The sequence below is a fragment of the Scyliorhinus torazame genome, chromosome 11 (assembly GCF_047496885.1).
Source record: "Scyliorhinus torazame isolate Kashiwa2021f chromosome 11, sScyTor2.1, whole genome shotgun sequence".
Taxonomy (NCBI): Eukaryota; Metazoa; Chordata; class Chondrichthyes; order Carcharhiniformes; family Scyliorhinidae; genus Scyliorhinus; species Scyliorhinus torazame.
In genome coordinates, this window is record NC_092717.1 from 27,861,340 (window position 1) to 27,875,526 (window position 14,187).

Sequence of the window (14,187 nt, forward strand, 5' to 3'; positions counted from 1 at the left end):
ACCTGGAGGTTTAAATCTTTTTACCTGTGGCTAATTTTAGCCTGGGTAAATCTTAAACACCTGTTGCATATTGGGTTGGTCGAGATAAATGTAATTTAGTGCATTTTTACAGGCTGAAAGATAGAAAATTGCCTTCTGAAATGAAATGTTAATATGAAGTCTAAAAGTTCAGTACCTAGAATTAATTTAGTTTGTGAACTAAATGTTAGAACTTGAGGGAGGAATAAGTTTTGCTTTTTATTCCACATGCCAAGATCTTGTACACAGGATATCTGTACTCTGGAATAGATTAGTGATGCAGGCTAAATGTTGCCAACTCTGGCTTTGTTCCTATCTGCTGACACTTGAATGTCATATATATTTTATATCTCTGTGGCTTCTGTAAACAGACCTGGATTTGGCAAACCTCTTTGTGTTTAGATTATTTCCCAGTAACTGGTGAAGCCCGATGGGTGTCTCAATAATACAGGTTACGTTGCACTGCAGTAAAGTTTCTACAATGAGTTGACAAACATGTAAGGTTTACCTGAAACTTTTAAAATTCATCTTAACGTTAGCTATGGAAATTCCCTGAAATGTAATCTTTTTAAATTAAAATATGTAAATATTTAGCATTTGTAGTTTATCATGACAAGCTTGCTCTAAGAAATTATAAAAGTTTTCTCCACTGGTGGCTCTGTTCAATCTCTGGTCTTTCCTCACAGTCTTAGCAACTCTGCTTTGTCCCAGTGCCAGATTCACTCGTTGTTTGCAAGTTTCAAGGTTGTGGGTTTAAACCTTGCAGGACTTGCATATAAAGTCTTGATTGCCGCTGAGTGCAGTATTCAGGGATTGCTACATTGTCGCGGATGCTATCATTAAACCAGAGTAACAACTGCCTGTTTACGTACATGTAAAAGATTCAACGGCACTCTTCAGAGAAGAGGAATTCTCCTGTTCTCATGTCCAATATTCCTGCCTCACCTGATACCATCATTAAAAAGAGATTTAATTAATTCATCTCATTTAGTTTTTGTGGAACCCTTGCTTTGGGAAATTGTCATTTGACTCCATAAGGGAATTTACACGCATAAATTACTGTTGGAGTGAGCTGCTTTGGGATATTGTGAATGTGATGAGCTACAAATGCTCTTCTTTGCATGTGTGGCTAAAATTCTCAAGTGGTGTAGTAAGTAATCAGAAGTCTGCAGTGGTGTGTATGAATTTGTCTGTTTATCAAGTAACATGATACTGATGGATGCAGTGGGCTTACCTGTAATACAGTAAAGGGAGGTGGAACCAGCTGTGTCAAGCATTTGTTTTTTAATTTTAACCCATGAGAAATGTGTTTTAACATTTTATTTTTAATCCCACTATACCTCAAAGTTGGCACGTTGGGCTGCAACTGAATCCAGAAGTATTACTAAAAGATGTCGGGTGGAAGTTACAATATCAGTTACAATACATATTTGGCCTTCCGCTGGAAATTGGAAATCCAGCGATTAAAAATATCTAAGATTATTTGTAAATATTTGAAAAGAAACTGATCGTTAATCACAAGGTATTGACACCACAGAGGCAATTGCTAAAACTAGATGCTTCTCGGTACCTGAAAAGCTGTTGAGACTCTTCCTACGTTTTGATAATGCTACACGTTGGTCAGGCCACATTTCTTCAACCAGCTGGAGTAACTGTCGCATTGGTTTTGGGAGCAGTCTGTATATTGTTTGCAAAAAGTGGCTTGTGTGTTACTTGTTTTATTTTATAGTTGCCATGTGCATTGTCAGCTTATGGTATACTTGTAGGGAATGTACAGGCATCCCATCTGTGACAAGTTATATATTTTAAAAAAAAATTTAGAGTACGCAATTCATTTTTTCCAATTAAGGGGCAATTTAGTATGGCCAATCCACCTAGCCTGCACATTTTTGGGTTGTGGAGGCGAAACCCACGCAAACACTGGGAGAGTGTGCAAACTCCACATGGACAGTGACCCAGAGCCGGGATCGAACTTGGGACCTCGGCGTCGCGAGGCAGCAGGGCTAACCCACTGCACCACCGTGCTGCCCCCTGCTACAAGTTATATAACCATGAAGCTAAATTGCTGCAGAATTCTGACCAGAACATTTAAATCTAGCTGCATGACCTAACCTTGTCAGGCTGAGTTGGGTTAGGTTCAGTGCATGATTCTGCTGCATTCCCTTTAAAAGTGAGCTCCAAGGTAGTGAAGTTCAGTGAATTTCAAATATATTTCATCAGTCACTTTTATTGCAGTGATCTCTTGCTCTGTAACATAATGTAAGGTGAAAAGCTGAGTTTTGTTATTGTTGCTGAGCCAAATCTATGTACAAAAGCAATCGAAGGTGGCAACTTGCATAAAACCCTCATGGAAATCACTATTGACTTCATTTCATGCGATTTGTGCCTCATTCTCTGTGAATTGAGTGCAAGACATGGCATTTCAGTTACATTTACAGAGCTTGGTAGATGAGCATTGTGCTCAATTAGTTTTGTCAAGCAGGAAATGAGTTACAAAAGCGTGAATGGCAGCAGATATTGACATTGATTTGTATATACATGCCATTCTGCACAGATGGCAAATTCTAGTTTGTAATTAGGATTGCAGTGAAGTTTCTCTGTTTAAAACTTTGGAGTCTTGCCCAGGATGATGCTGCAGTCGCAACTTCAAAGTTTCAATTTTGGCTTTGAACCTGCAGGGAGTTAGATGACATTAAGAATTTAGCGTCATAGTCATTTACAGCACAGGTGGAGGCCGTTGGGTCCTTCATGTCCTTCCTTGCCTGCTTCACGGGGAGCGTTCCAGTCATTCCCACTTCCCCCACCCGATCCCTCTAACTCTCCGAGTTTATTTCTTTCAACTATTTGATGACAAATCTGCTGTTTCAGTTGGGAGTGCTTAATTAGTCGGGTACAATAGTTGACATTGAAATAATGAATTATTTAAAAAATAAAAAAAAATTGTTCAGAGTACCTAATTCATTTTTTCCAATTAGGGGGCAATTCAGCGTGGCCAATCCACCTACCTTGCACATCTTTGGGATGTGGGGGCAAAACCCGTGCAAACACTGGGAGAATGTGCAAACTCCGCATGGACAGTGACCCAGGGCCGGGATCGTGAGGCAGCAGTGCTAACCACGGTGCCGCCTTGCTGCTCTGAAATAATGAATTATAGGTGAAAACCCACGTGAACCATGAGAAGCAATTTTAGAATTTTTGTAAATATTGGGAGCAGAGGAGGGACAGTTGGAGGAAAAAAACTATGTACAGTGTATTTGTCACGTGTATAAACTTGTATGTTTTGGCGTTGTACACTTTCAAGTCTGCCATCATTACCCATCCACTTCAGGAAGCCTTTCCCCACCTGTAAAAGTGTGTCTACCCTAATGAACCCAGCATGGTTCATAAATGTGTAAAGACGTCTGGAGTATGTGATCCAAATATGAGAGGAAAGAAACGTAAAGCCGACGTCAAAGGTCGCAATCTGTAGATTATTCATGCTGCCATGCAATAGTGAATACAGAAATGGGAGGATAGTGCAGATGAGTACATGACTGAAGGGATGTGTTTGGATTCCTGGGATCTGGACTCTGGTGCTGCAGGATGCAGAACCTGTACAAGCCTGACTGGTTGGGACCAGTATCACGGTGGGGAAGTTTACTGGTGCCAATGGGAAGGGTTTACACTAACTTGACAGAGGGGTAGATTCAGAAGGCAAAGCAACAAAGCTGAAGTGGAAAATTAGTAAGTGTGTTTTGAAGCCAGGGGGAAAAGGCTGCTTCTTGCAAAGGAGTTTCTCAGTGATTCGCAGTATATACTTAATGCAGGCGACCTAGTGAATAGGGCAATGAGCTGAGGGACGCATAGACACTGGAAGTACGATATAACTATTTAATGATGTATGGATTAAAGGAGAGCAAGAATGCCAGTCCAATGTTCCTGGTTGCAGGGTTACCCGGCAGGATAGAAAATGGAGTTTAAAAAAAAAAAAGGGCAGGGGGATGTTGCTTTATGGGTTGAACAGTCGTAATCCTGATCAGGGATGATATACTCACAGGGCAGCATGGTGGCGCAGTGGTAGCACTGCAGTCTTACGGCGCCGAGGTCCCAAGTTCGATCCCGGCTCTGGGTCACTGTCAGTGTGGAGTTTGCACGTTCTCCCCGTGTTTGCGTGGGTTTTGTCCCCACAACCCAAAGATGTGCAAGGTAGGTGGCTTGAACACGCTAAATTGCCCCTTAATTGGAAAAATGAATTGGGTACTCTAAATTTAAAAAAAAAAAAGGAATGGTATACTCAAAGGATCATAAGATGTTGCCATATGGGTTGAATGCAGGAACGAAACAGGGTAATCACACAGCTGGGCAGGTGTTGGTCCTCTAGAGAGAGAGTTTGGGGAATTCACAATGAGAAACAATGGAGGAAGCATTGAACAGATATTTGGTGCAGGAGACACAAAAACTCCCTAAAAATATTTGAAGAAACAAGAACATGGAACATACAGTGCAGAAGGAGGCCATTCGGCCCATCGAGTCTGCACTCACCCACTTAAGCCCTCGGTTCCACCCTAACCCTGTAACCCAGTCACTAAGGGCAATTTATTATGGCCAATCCACCTAACCTGCACGTCTTTGGACTGTGGGAGGAAACTGGACCACCCGGAGGAAACCCACGCAGACATGGGAAGAGTGTGCAGACTCCGCACAGACAGTGACCCAGCGGGGAACAAACCTGGGACCTTGGCACTGTGGAGCCACAGTGCTAACCACTTGTGGTACCGTTCTGCACTAGAAGAAGCAAAACTAGAATTGACACTGCAAAACCTGTGAGAGCTAAAGGTTGGCCAGTCCCCTGGACCTGATGGCCTGCCTCGTAGAATCTTAAAATAAGTGGCTACAGAGATAGTGATGCATTTGTTGTGATTTTCCAAAATTCCCTAGACTTTGGAAAGGTCCAGCAGATTGGAAAGCAGCATTCTATTCAAAGAAGGTGGGAGACAGAAAGCTATAGGCCAGTTACCATGCCATCTGTCATTGGTACTAGAATCCATTATTAAGCAACATTTAGAAAATTACATTGTTTTGTGAAAGGGAGATCGTGTTTTACTAATTTATTAGAGTTCTTTGAAAAAGGAACAAGGATGAAGCGGAACCTTTACATGTGGTGTACTTGGATTTCCAAAGGCGTTCAGTAAGGTGCTACATTAAAGATTACTGCATAAAATAAGAGGTCATGGCGTAGGGGAAACTTGCATTGAGGGTTGGCTAACGAACAGGATGCATAGAGTAGGGATAAATTGGTTGGGTTGGTAGGATGTGACTCGTGGGAGTGCCACAGGGAACAGTGCTATGCTGCAACATCACTATCTACAATCTTGTCAATGATTTGGATAAAGGGAATGAATGGAATGTATGGTAGCTAAATTTGCAGATGACACAGATGGTTAGAAAGTCACAGATGGTTAGAAAGTAAGTTGTGAAGAGGACATAAGGAATGTACAAAGGCCTATAAACGGGTTAAGTGAATGGACAAAGTTTGGCAGATTAAGTATAATGTGGGAAACTGTCAACTTGTCCACTTTGGCAGGAAGAATAGAAAAGCAGGATGTTATTTAAATGAAGAGACGGCAGTATGGATGGATCTGGTACACGGTAGCATTGTGGATAGCACAATTGCTTCACAGCTCCAGGGTTCCAGGTTCGATTCCGGCTTGGGTCACTGTCTGTGCGGAGTCTGCACATCCTCCCCGTGTGTGCGTGGGTTTCCTCCGGTGCTCCGGTTTCCTCCCACAGTCCAAAGATGTGCAGGTTAGGTGGATTGGCCATGCTAAATTGCCCTTGGTGTCCAAAATTGCCCTTAGTGTTGGGTAGGGTTACTGGGTTATGGGGATAGGGTGGAGATGTTGACCTTGGGTGGGGTGCTCTTTCCAAGAGCCTCCTTCTGCACTGTAAATTCTATGATTCTATGAATTGTCAAATTTGGTGTGCAGGTACAATAAGTGATTTGGAAGGCAAAAGAAATGTTATCACTTGTTGCAAGGGGACTAGAATATAAAAGTAGGAAAGTTTTGTAATAGCTGTGCAGGGCCTTTGAGACCACATCTGGAGTACTGTGTACAGTTGATTTCCTTAAGGATAAAATTGCATTATGAACAGTTCAAAGAAGGCCCATTTCACTGATTCCTAGTATGAAGGGGTTAACTAATGAACTGTTGAGTTGGCTGGAGCTGTAGCCAATGGTGTTTAGTAGGTGATTTTATTGAAACACAAGACCTTGAACGGACTTGATGGGGTGGATACTGAGAGGATGTTTCCACTTCTGGATGAGCCTAGAAATTCTCTCCTCTCTCTCTCTCTCTCTCTCTCTCTCTCTCTCTCTCTCTCTCTCTGATTGCGCCACCGTGCTGCCCTGTGAAATGGGTTATAGATTGACAATGGAGTAAAGTATTATGGGGCAGACTGGAAAGTGGAGTTGAGGCCACATTTGAGATCAGCCTCTTATCAAATGACAGAAGAGGCTCAAGAGGCCGAATTCATGTGTTTACATTGGCATCTACTATAGATTCCAAAATAGTCAGGAAAGCACATTGCTGAGAAGAATTTTGGAGCGAGTGCCACGTTACACTTCCCTGCAGGTCTAATAGGGAACAGAGACTAGAACAGGGTTTTTCAAAGTGAAGGCAGCGGGTGGGGTGTCGTGAGGGTTGCAGAGTGATTAGTCACTGCGTCCCTGTGGTGATGCAGATCATGAGAGAAGCGTCCAATGGCTGCTGCTGACATTTTTATTGAGAATGGCAGCTGTTGCTGCCTTTTAAGTGAGAAGGAAATGAGGCTGTGTGCTGTCTTCTGGCCACAAGTGGCTGCAGCGAGCAAGTCACCATCCTACACAAATGCTTGACGTCAAGTGCCCTGTATGTACATGCATTTTGCACCAAATCACTGAGGGGAGCTTTTTCCATTTTCTAGCTGCTAGCAAGACAAGGGGACTGAAGATGAATCATTTTCTTACAAGTAAGAGATGGCCAGCGACGCACACGGGCAGTGTACCTACTAGACAGGATCTCTGAATTTGTTGGAGAGAGCTATTCAGCAGAGTCCAGGGTAGGACCGAGCACTGCTAGTGTTGGCTCCGTACAGAGCTCCAGGGACTCTGGTTAACCGCCTACAAAAAAGAAACTTAATGCGGGAACAATAGAACATTACAGCGCAGTACGGGACCTTCGGCCCTTGATGTTGCGCCGACCTGTGAAACCACTCTAAAGCCCATCTACACTATTCCCTTATCGTCCATATGGCTATCCAATGACTATTTGAATGCCCTTGGTGTTGGCGAGTCCACTACTGTTGCAGGCAGGGCATTCCACGCCCTTACTACTCTCTGAGTAAAGAACCTACCTCTGACATCTGTCTTATATCTATCTCCCCTCAATTTAAAGCTATGTCCCCTCATGCTATACATCACCATCCAAGGAAAAAGGCTCTCACTGTCCACCCTATCCAATCCTCTGATCATCTTGTACGTCTCAATTAAGTCACCTCTTAACCTTCTTCTCTCTAACGAAAACAGCCTCAAGTCAAGCGGGATACAGATGATTTCTTGTTGTGGGTTTTGCCAATTGTGTCAACGCAAATAAGGATGCAAAGTCCATGTGTGTTATAAGAAGTGAATACTGGCAAATGAGAGAAGTTTCTGATTTTGAATAGAAGTGGTGGCAGAAAAATTTATTTTGAGGTTGAGTTCCTAGAGTCACTTATTAACTTACAACTGATTCCAAATGGAAAGACGACACGTGCACCTGAACTGTGATATCACATTAAAAGCACACCATGAGGCTGTCAGCATTCTGGAGTAGCATCTCCCAGGAGTATTGTGCGCTGAGTAAAACCAGCATTTCGTTGCTATTGCCCTTCATGACCTGCATGTGCGAGGTTGGATTTTCCATTTTTGCAAAGATGAAGACAGCACAAAGGAACTGACGACCTGCACATTTCCCTCTTCCCTTGTGAGACTGAGGGCCAAGCAGGTTTCCCTTTCACATTAAAGCTAAGCAAACGTGGCGTGGGTAGCAAAGGCCATCCGGCGTGGGTCACAAAGGTCTTCCGGTAGGCAAAAGTGGGACCGGGAACTTAATTATGGAAAACACAGGACTTGACCATAGAAGCCACCCTAATATTAACTGGTGCAAAAGGTATGGAATGTACAGAATTCTCTTTTTTTTAATTTAGAATACCCAATTCATTTTTTTTACAATTAAGGGGCAATTTAGCGTGGCCATTTCACCTACCCTGCACATCTTTGGGTTGTGGGGGCGAAACCCACGCAAACACGGGGAGAATGTGCAAACTCCACACGGACAGTGACCCAGAGCCAATATCGAACCTGGGACCTCGGCGCCGTGAGGCATCAGTGATAACCACTGTGCTGCCCGCATGTACAGAATTCTTGCTATGTATTCAGCAATTATTTCTCCACTACATATCAACCCCAATGAGAGAGGGGGCTGTCCTGGACTTTTGGGGATAAAGTTAGAAAGGTGAGAGAAGTGTTAGGAAAACGTTCTGCAGATAGTGATCTTAATCCAGTTAAATTTAATGTAGTTGTGGAAAAGGACAAAGATAGACCTGGAGTAAAGGTTCTAACTTGAGGAAACACCTATTTTAATAAACAGCTGTGATTTGGCAAAAGTGAACTGGAAGCAGCTACTGTGATTCATGCAAGAGACTGAGGATTCTGAACAATCTAGAGCTCTTTCCATTGTGCCCCTCCATCCTAACTGCACCCTATCAAATCAGAGAACTTACAGGAAAAGATAAGGCAGAAGCTTGTGTCCGATACTGGGAGCTCAACACTGCGGGAAACCTGGAGGAGTAAAGAAAGTGCCGTTTGAAATTAGAAAGAAAATCAGTGAAGGGAGGGCATGAAAAAATATTGGCAAGTAAAATCATGAATAGTCCAAAGACATAAAGAACAATACCTAAAATACACTTGAGAACAAGAAGATAATTAGGGCAGAGTGGGAGATCAAAAAGATGACCTATGTATGGAGACAGAAAACATGGACATGGTTTTTGTACCTCTTTCTGCAAAACAGGAAGAAAATACATATATTCCAGTTAAGGAGGAGCGTGAAGTATTGGACAGGATAAACATTGAGAGAGGAAATATGACGTTTAACATCTGTAAAAGCAGGTAAATTCCCAGGCCCAGATGAAATGTATCCTAACCTAAGTGAATCAAGAGATAAATAGCAGAGGTTCTGACCATAGATTATATTCCTTTCTGGCTACAGCTGTGGTGCTTGACGAATGCTAACATTGTACCGTTTCTGTGTATAAAAAGTTGCAGGCCAGTCAGTCTAACCTTGGTGATGGGAAAATTACAGGAAACAATTGAGGGCCAGTACAAATTGTCCTTTTGAAAAGCATGAATTAATCTGGGAAGTTGAAAAGAATTTGGTCGGGAAGGTTATATCTGACTAACCTGATTAAATTGTTTGAGGAGATAACTAGGAGGGCTAAGAAGGTTCATTTCACGTCGATTTTGGCAAGGCTTTTGATAAGGTCCACTTGGCAGACTGGTCATGAAAGTAAAAGCCCATGGGGTGGATTTCTGAGCATGTTGGCAGGAATGGAGAATTTTGGTTATTGGGAAAGATGAGATAGGTTTGGGTTGTCCTTTTTGGAACGGGGGAGTGTTTTAATTGGGCTTTATGACATTATGAAGGGCCTTGATAGATTGAATATAGGAAGGACCTGTTTTCCTTAGCAGAGGTGTCAATAACTCACTGGGAGGGAGAGAGGGTTGAGGAGATAGATTTGAAGTAATTGGTGGAAAGGTTAGAGGGGAGTTGAGAAATATTTTTACCCAGCGGATCGAGGTGGTGCAGAGTTCGATGCGGATCGAGGTGGTGCAGAGCTCGATGCCTGGAAGGATGGTAGAGGCAGTAATCTTCAGAATGTGATCTTTTAAATGTAAAGTTTAGATATGCACTTATCTACAGTTATGGAAGAAGAGCTGGAATGTGGTATTGGCTGGATAGCTCTTTTGACTGCCACATGCATAATGGGCATCATTTTAGACTGTCAATTTCTGATGTTTGTTAAATGCATGTTGAAAATCGAGTACTTTGGGCTGCATGGTGGTGCAGTGGTTAGTACTGCAGCCGTACGGCGGCAAGGACTTGGATTCGATCCCAGCCCTGCGTCACTGTCCATGTGGAGTTAGCACATTCTTCCCATGTCTGCGTGGATCTCATCCCCACAGCCCAAAGATGTGCAGGGTAAGTGGATTGGCCAAGCTAAATTGCCACAGAAAATTGAGTACCATAGGCATTGCTTGGTTGAGCATACCTTGCGTGCTGCACATTCATTCCTTTTAACGTACTGATACTTTTGGTTAGTTTCTGGATTTTGAGGGATTTTCTGAATTAAAGGAATTTTGGGACAAGGGGAAGTGAATTCCATGTTACTTTTAATTCCGTATGAAGTCTTACAACACCAGGTTAAAGTCCAACAGGTTTGTTTCGATGTCACTAGCTTTCGGAGCGCTGCTCCTTCCTCAGGTGAATGAAGAGGTCTGTTCCAGAAACACATATATAGACAAATTCAAAGATGCCAAACAATGCTAGGAATTGTCTATCTTTGGTGTTGTAAGACTTCGTACTGTGCTCACCCCAGTCCAACGCCAGCATCTCCACATCATGACTTTTAATTCCAGCAGATTTACTTAAGTAACAGAAACCAGACTACAAAGTAAACTGTATAATCTCTCATCCCACCCTTCAACTTTATAAAAAATATGAATTCTTATAAATGCATCACTTCCATCATGTAAAACAGCTGTACTGGTGACCCTTTGTAATTCACTATTTACACAATGCTTGGTGGAAGAGTGGTCTTTTAACTCTCCATGAGCAACATTGTAGAAAAGCTACTGATATTTCTGTAATATTAAATTGGGAGTGGAAGGAGCAGCACGGTGGCACAGTGGTTAGCATTGCTGCCTCACGGCGCTGAGGACCGGGTTCGAATCCCGGCCCTGGGTCACTGTCCGTGTGGAGTTTGCACGTTCTCCCCCGTGTCTGTGTGGGTTTCGCCCCCACAACCCAAAGGTGTGCAGGTTAGGTGGATTGACCATGCTAAATTGCCCCTTAATTGGAAAAAATAATTGGGTACTCTGAATTTATAAATAAACAAATAAATTGGGAGTGGAGTGAATTTGGGGGGGGGGGGGGGGGAGGTGGAATAAAATTAGAAGAGGTTTGTCTCGTGATGGCCTGTATCCTTTGGCACAATTTAAAAAAAAAACTTCTGCAAGTGTGTCCCTCTGCAAATATTGTCAAACTCTTCAGCTAATTGGACGAAAAGGGTTATTCTTGCAGAAAGCATTTTTAATTCCTATGTTGCTTCAGAAATAACATGCATGTTAGTCAAGATGTATAAATACCACCGCCCTTCCATTAAAGCAATTTTTTGACGCATTTGATTCCTATATATCAGTAATTTCTAAACTATAAAATGTAAAATTCTTGGCATTACTCGTGTGACCAATTTTCCCGACCAGAAGCTCAAATCCGCAGAGCCTTGTTTGAAAATATTTTTTTTTACTTCGCTGACCAACATATGTAAATACAATTAAATGTCAAGTGTGCAAGTAGTATGATCGCAAGAATCAAAACGGGAATACTTGTTAAATTGAACAAATAGTATAGTGTCCTGATTATAAGCCCCAAAAGTATCTGAAGGAAATGAAAGTCGCCATAGCCCCAAATGACTATTGGCTGCTTTCCCCTTTTTTTGAGAGAGCGCTGACTGGTGGTGATTTAACCTGAGGGTTACCACATCCCGGGTGATGGAGACGGTTGAGAAGGCAGGGCCTTCATGGATAACCTCAGCCGGTACGAGAATTGAAGCCACGCTGTTGGCTCACCTTGCTTCACAAACCAGCCATCCACCCAACTGAGCTAACTGGCCCCTGGGAGTATTTAGATAGTACAGCATGTATTGAAGTACCAATTTAGATTACATGTTCAAGTCCTAGTTTGGGATTTCGATCTACAACCTACTGTTTTCTGTCAATTTTCTCTCCCTATTCCCTTTTCCAGCACACCAGTTCGATGGGAGTTAAATCAAATACCTTTCTTTTACTTGTGAATTATCAGCCTTCTGTTATTTAAAATATCGATTTGCATATATCTTGAATACAAGAGTTTACCTCATTTCACCGAACCTTAAGGAATTGTGGGTGTCTTCACCATTGAACATTTTTAATCTGTTGCACAACTTTCATATGGTTTTTGCCAAGGACAGCTATTTTGTAATGCTGCAAGAACCATGGTTAGTAATTTATTGCTGGTATCTAACTCATTCAAGTAGTTAAAAGGTCGAAGAAAGAAAGTTGTGAATTGAGACTTGGTGTACTAGAACATTTTTTCATTCAATAATTTTGTCATTTGCTTTTTGGAATGTTCATGATAATTGCAGTAAGATTTTCTCTTCCAATTTTAAATCTTATTGAATTTTCCAGCCTAATTTATAAATGTACTCAAGGCTGCATTTTATAATGTGTAATTCCACATTTTGAGAAACATAGAGGATAAATTAGCATTTGGGATAAATAGAACATTTGAGGTATTTTGGTTTAAAAAGCTAACATTAAATCACAAAGTAATGTTGACATCTTCAAATGATCTTGCAAATTTTTAGTCACTGGTATCTGAACAAACGGTGGGGGCGATTCTCCGATATTGACGCCAAGTGTTCGCGCCGTTGTGAACGCCGTCGCGTTTCACGCCGGCGCAAACCGGGCCCGGACAAAACCTATTCTGGCCCCCACAGGGGGCCAGCACAGCGCTGGAGCAGTTCACGCCGCTCCAGCGTCCTTATGCGGTGCCAAATGGGCGCTGTGCCAACCGGCGCATGCGCAGTTGGGGAAGCCCGATCCCGCGCATGCGCAGTCTGGGGGGGCAGCCCGATCCCGCGCATGCGCAGTCGGGGGCAGCCCGATCCCGCGCATGCGCAGTCGGGGGCAGCCCGATCCCGCGCATGCGCAGTCGGGGGCAGCCCGATCCCGCGCATGCGCAGTCGGGGGCAGCCCGATCCCGCGCATGCGCAGTCTGGGGGGGCAGCCCGATCCCGCGCATGCGCAGTCGGGGGCAGCCCGATCCCGCGCATGCGCAGTCTGGGGGGGCAGCCCGATCCCGCGCATGCGCAGTCTGGGGGGGGCAGCCCGATCCCGCGCATGCGCAGTCTGGGGGGGCAGCCCGATCCCGCGCATGCGCAGTCGGGGGCAGCCCGATCCCGCGCATGCGCAGTCGGGGGCAGCCCGATCCCGCGCATGCGCAGTCGGGGGCAGCCCGATCCCGCGCATGCGCAGTCGGGGGCAGCCCGATCCCGCGCATGCGCAGTCGGGGGCAGCCCGATCCCGCGCATGCGCAGTCGGGGGCAGCCCGATCCCGCGCATGCGCAGTCGGGGGCAGCCCGATCCCGCGCATGCGCAGTCGGGGGCAGCCCGATCCCGCGCATGCGCAGTCGGGGGCAGCCCGATCCCGCGCATGCGCAGTCGGGGGCAGCCCGATCCCGCGCATGCGCAGTCGGGGGCAGCCCGATCCCGCGCATGCGCAGTCGGGGGCAGCCCGATCCCGCGCATGCGCAGTCGGGGGCAGCCCGATCCCGCGCATGCGCAGTCGGGGGCAGCCCGATCCCGCGCATGCGCAGTCGGGGGCAGCCCGATCCCGCGCATGCGCAGTCGGGGGCAGCCCGATCCCGCGCATGCGCAGTCGGGGGCAGCCCGATCCCGCGCATGCGCAGTCGGGGGCAGCCCGATCCCGCGCATGCGCAGTCGGGGGCAGCCCGATCCCGCGCATGCGCAGTCGGGGGCAGCCCGATCCCGCGCATGCGCAGTCGGGGGCAGCCCGATCCCGCGCATGCGCAGTCGGGGGCAGCCCGATCCCGCGCATGCGCAGTCGGGGGCAGCCCGATCCCGCGCATGCGCAGTCGGGGGCAGCCCGATCCCGCGCATGCGCAGTCGGGGGCAGCCCGATCCCGCGCATGCGCAGTCGGGGGCAGCCCGATCCCGCGCATGCGCAGTCGGGGGCAGCCCGATCCCGCGCATGCGCAGTCGGGGGCAGCCCGATCCCGCGCATGCGCAGTCGGGGGCAGCCCGATCCCGCGCATGCGCAGTCGGGGGCAGCC

The 14,187-nt window shown here is 45.6% G+C and overlaps 1 protein-coding gene across 8 annotated transcripts in view; it reads left to right on the top strand.

Annotated features, from left to right (window-relative positions):
- The window catches only part of ubr5 (ubiquitin protein ligase E3 component n-recognin 5), a 184,708-nt gene that overhangs the window by 16,664 nt on the left and 153,857 nt on the right, over positions 1-14,187 (top strand). The gene's annotated exons all lie outside the window — the stretch shown is intronic.